This window comes from Cornus florida, unplaced genomic scaffold, assembly GCF_030987335.1.
Source record: "Cornus florida cultivar Cherokee Brave unplaced genomic scaffold, ASM3098733v1 CherokeeBrave_3.0.0_Hap2_Chr11, whole genome shotgun sequence".
Classification (NCBI taxonomy): domain Eukaryota; kingdom Viridiplantae; phylum Streptophyta; class Magnoliopsida; order Cornales; family Cornaceae; genus Cornus; species Cornus florida.
This window is the reverse complement of record NW_026775581.1, coordinates 97,596,151-97,601,080: the sequence shown is the minus strand read 5'-3', so window position 1 is coordinate 97,601,080 and position 4,930 is coordinate 97,596,151. Positions and strand designations below refer to the sequence as shown.

Here is a 4,930-nt window from a genome sequence, read left to right as displayed (position 1 = left end):
AGTACTGCAATGTTCAATTTGAGAAGAGCGATTTTGAGAGAAGATTTTAATGATTCTTCATCTGATGAAGATCAAAGCGCAGAGGTTATGGAACTTATGGCATCAAAGTTTCATAGAAGGAAGATGCAACGAGACAACCAACCAACTATGCATGTTGGTTCTGTAAGTGGTCAGCGATACATCCATCATGATAGAGTCTCTGGTAACGAGCGACTAATCAAAGATTACTTTGCTGAAAATCATGTCTACCCGGCTAACATCTTTTGAAGACGCTTTCGAATGAATCGTCCATTGTTTCTTCGTATATTAAATGCGATTGAACAATATGATGACTACTTTGTCCAAAAGATTGACGCCGTCGGTTTTCCCAAATTAACCGATTTGCAGAAGATGATTGCGGCAATTCGGATGCTTGCTTACGGTATACCCGCTGATGCTATTGACAAATATGTGAGAATTGGTGAAAGCACAACAATTGAGTCTTTGAAGAGATTCTGTGTAAGAATCATTAGCATTTATGGTGAAGAATATCTGAGATCGCCGACTGAGGCGGACATTTCCAGACTGCTACGGGAGGGGGAGAAACGTGGATTTCCTGGAATGTTAGGGAGTTTGGATTGTATGCATTGGAAATGGAAGAATTGCCATACTGCATGGCATGGTCAATTCACTGGGCATGTACATAAACCAACAATTATACTTGAGGCAGTGGCCTCGTATGATTTGTGGATATGGCATGCTTTTTTTTGGTATACCTGGATCTTTTAATGATATCAACGTTCTTGATCAGTCTCTTCTTTTTGTTGACCTCATTAAAGGACGTGTTGCCAACTATACCATTAATGGCAACCAATACACTATGGGATATTATCTTGCTGATGGTATCTATCCTAAATGGGCAACCCTTGTCCAAACGATTTCTCAACCTCAAGGATTGAAAAGGCAACTATTTGTAACGATGCAAGAGTCATGTCGAAATGATGTGGAAAGGGCATTTGGTGCACTGCAAGCATGTTTTGCTATTATGCGGGGGCCGGCAAGATTTTGGAGCCATGAAGATCTTGGCTATATCATGAAGGCGTGCATAATTTTGCACAACATGATCATTGAAAATGAGCGTGATAACTCTCTAGATGATGAGTATGATGCACCCGAAACGGTGCATCCAGTTGAAGTGTCGCAAGAGCTGACACCCTTGTTTTCTGAGTTCCGCACTCGTCATGGTATGATTCAATCTTCTACAATCCATCACAGACTCCGCAATCTGCTTATTAGAGCATCTTCAACCCAATGCTATTTGGGTTGCTATTTGTAAAATATAGTAGATGGGTTTCAAATGGGCTCTCCAATGGGCTGTCATTTAGCCTGCTAAATTTTAACTTTGCCAATTCTTTTGCCAATTCTAGCACAAGAAATGGCACTTGCTATTTCTGATAGTTCGTTCCTATGTAGGGCAACAGAGAAAGAGAGAAGAGAACAGCGGCAACAGACTGCGACCAACGACAGAGAGAGAGAAGAGAATGGCTATTATTTCTCGATCAAACCCCACCACCAGCATCCCGATTAGAGCTCAACCTCAGCCCTGCCCTCCTCTTTCCCTCTCTCTCTCCTACACCACACACTCTCTCCTCAAACCATAGACAACTCGCCTACACCATAGCCACTCCTCCGTCGCTTTGAAACTCTAGAAGAAAGCAACAGGTATGAAATCTATATATTTGCATGTGTGTGTGTATATATATATATATATGCTTTCTGATTTTAAAAAATTCAATTTCATTCTAAAATCCGGCATGGGCTTTGTATTTGGGATCCAGATTTCTCTCTCTGTGCATATGTTTTGTGTTGATTTGATTTCCATGTGTGTGCATATGTTTTGTGTTGATTTGATTTCCATGTGTGTGTATATGTATTTTGCAGTCTTCAATTCAATTTCAGTGTTGATTTCTCAATTAGGTCTTCAATTCAAGCTACTTGAAATCTTTCCTTCATAACGGTTATTGTCCAAATATAAATACTCCAAGCTAATTAGGTTCACAACATCAGGAAGCATCGGACCATCCAAACTATTATTAGATAGTGTGAGGAACTCTAAGGAGAAACAACCAATTACAAAATGTTGAGGTATTTGTCTTGACAAATTATTGTTAGACAAGTCTTACCTCCATAAAGAATGCAGATCACCTAATGAAGCCGGAATCCTACCTTCTAATTCATTTCCGGACAAGTTTAAATAATTTAAATTGGGAAAGATGGAACCTATATTTGTTGGCAGTTGACCATGAATATGATTGTCAGAGATATCAATTCCCTTTGTGATGTTATAAGGAGAAGAAGTCAAAAATGGGAAATGCCCTGAGAATGAGTTATTTCTTAGATTAAGATAACCCAATTGTGTATTGTTTGCTAACAACCAAGAGAGAAAAATAATATCCCACCACTATAAGTCAGATTGTTATGTGATAGATCAATCACTATGAGGTCATGTTGATGATAGAGAAAATGGAAAAGCCTTTCATTAAACTGGTTGGCATTGCAGTTTGACAAAGTGAAAACCTTCAGTTGTAACCTTGGAATTATTGAAATTGGGTGGTCACTACTAGTACTCAATCTATTCTGATCACCTGAAATGAGCTTTAGCTTTGAATGGTTATAAAATGCGGAAAATGAGATTGGGATCATAAAATGATTATGTGAAAGTGAAAGATATTGGGTCTTGATTCTTAATGATCTGTTTTACAAGTATGTTTATTGGGTAATTACTAATTTAAGCTCCAACCTCCTAATATGAAGTGAATTTTGAATTAATTTCCATTATTATGTGTATTAATATGAAGTTCTGATAGCTGTTAACAATTTCTGAAACTTCATACATCTTTTTTTTTCCCATCAAATAAATGGAACTATTTGGAAATTCATTTTTCTTATCTTTTTTTTACATGAAATAGGTGCTGTTTTGACATATGTTTTATCATTAGAGTAACGTAATTCTTTTGTAAGACTTTTATGTTTCTCACAACTTGTTGCTGTTGTTGAAATAATTTCATAATCTGAGATTGAAAATAAATAAAAAAATGTGTTTATCCAGCATATTTCAGACAGTGTAGGCTATGTAGCATCATATTACTAATAAAGGTACACAATTTCATTTTTTCAGAATACCATTGTCATAAAATGTATCTGGAAACTTCAAGGATTATTTTAGAACCATTCCCCGTAATCAAACTCTCCCGACGTTAATTATTATATGGAAATATGTTCCTGGAGCTGTATAAGATATGGAGTGGTAATGATTTAGCAATTTATTTAGTTTGCAATGTTGTTCTCTGCCTCCACGGGCAAAGCCTATCATAAGAATTTTTTTTGGCTATATAGACCGAAAGCACTAACAAGAACACCCAATGCCAAACTCGTTTACTAAATTAATATAATTCTACACACAATAAGATACCAAGCAATTTTTACTAGTCAAGAATGCATCACAATTGAATTCAAGTGCACTTTGAGTCTTTCACACACTTCCTTCTCCCATTTGTTGTAGCTGGCTACAAAGGCCCTTCAGTTCCTTTTGATCTGGTAAAGGAAAAACTTGATATTATATAGAATTTGAAACATAAATAAAAGATTCACAGGGATAGAATATAAGTTATAGAAAAAGTTGGTTTAGGTTACAATGTTATATGTTGTTATGGACTATTTTCCTAGTATATAAAATATCAGTAGGTTCGTAGCCAAATTAGGTTTAATTTTAGGTTCATTTTTTTTCACAAACTCTTGCTTTGATTTGGCATATTGATAACTATCCATGGAAGTCTCTCAATCATCAACAAAGTGGGGAAAGACATTCACGCCGGATCAAGATATAGCAATTTGCAATGTTTGGTTGAGCATCACCCAAGATCCAATTGTTGGTAACTCGCAATCACAAAGTAAGTTTTGGAATCAGATATTCCAAAATTATCTTTATCATAGCAACGACGAAAATGGTAGAACACAAGTTTTTATCCAATCTCGTTGGGACATAATCATAAAATGTTGCGGTAAATATAGTGGGTGCCTCAGACAAATTGAAAATAGGTAACAAAGTGGAATCAATGAAACAGATAAGGTGAGATTTATACTTTTCTTGTTAGTTGTAATTTTAATTTTTATACATCTAATTTTGTTTCATATCATTTTTTAGGTTTTTTAAGCTAAAAGTTTGTATTATGCAAATGAGAAGAAACATTTTTCTTTGGATCATTGTTGGGCAATCTTGGAACATGCCATTAAGTGGGAAGATTGGGGATCCTCTAAAAAGCCAAAGTCTTCTGCAATGACCCCATATTCCTCTTTCCCATTTTCCTCTTCCGCATCCCAAATTCCTGAGACGCCCATTTCTTTCGATTCCGATCAAGATCCAACCGGAAAATCTGTTAACTCCCCAAGAACCAAAAGGCCTAGTGGAAGGAAAACTACAAAAAAAGCACGTAGGAAAAGCAAGATAGCAGATACTTCAGACACTCGTTTTTGTGATTTGATGGAAAAATTTAACGAAAATACAACTGAAGGTAGAATGAAGAAGTTCGAAATAGAAGAAAGAAAAGTTATAGTAATGGAGCAAATGTATCAAATGGAGTAAGAAGAGAAAGAAGCCAAGGAAAAAGAGAGAGATGATGATGGACCTTTCCAACATGGACCCTCAGGCAAAATTTATTACCAGCTGCACAAGAATAAGATTCTTGCCAAACTACAAGCACGCTCAACAAACTTTGATTATTATGGTCCTCTTCTCCCATCTCTACCATGAAGGACACGTGAAGATATGATTTCACTTTTGCAACTAGTTGTCGCCATTTTGTGTAAATGGGTTGTCAAAAACAAATCTTCGGATTTGGAGGGGATGTGTGGCCCTCTTTAGCGTTCCTTTTGTGTAAATCAGAACGGTTTA

At 36.4% G+C, this 4,930-nt stretch overlaps 1 pseudogene; it reads left to right on the top strand.

Moving 5' to 3' along the window:
* Positions 1-1,858, top strand: LOC132284011 (uncharacterized; annotated as a pseudogene).
* The last annotated feature ends 3,072 nt before the right edge of the window (positions 1,859-4,930 follow it).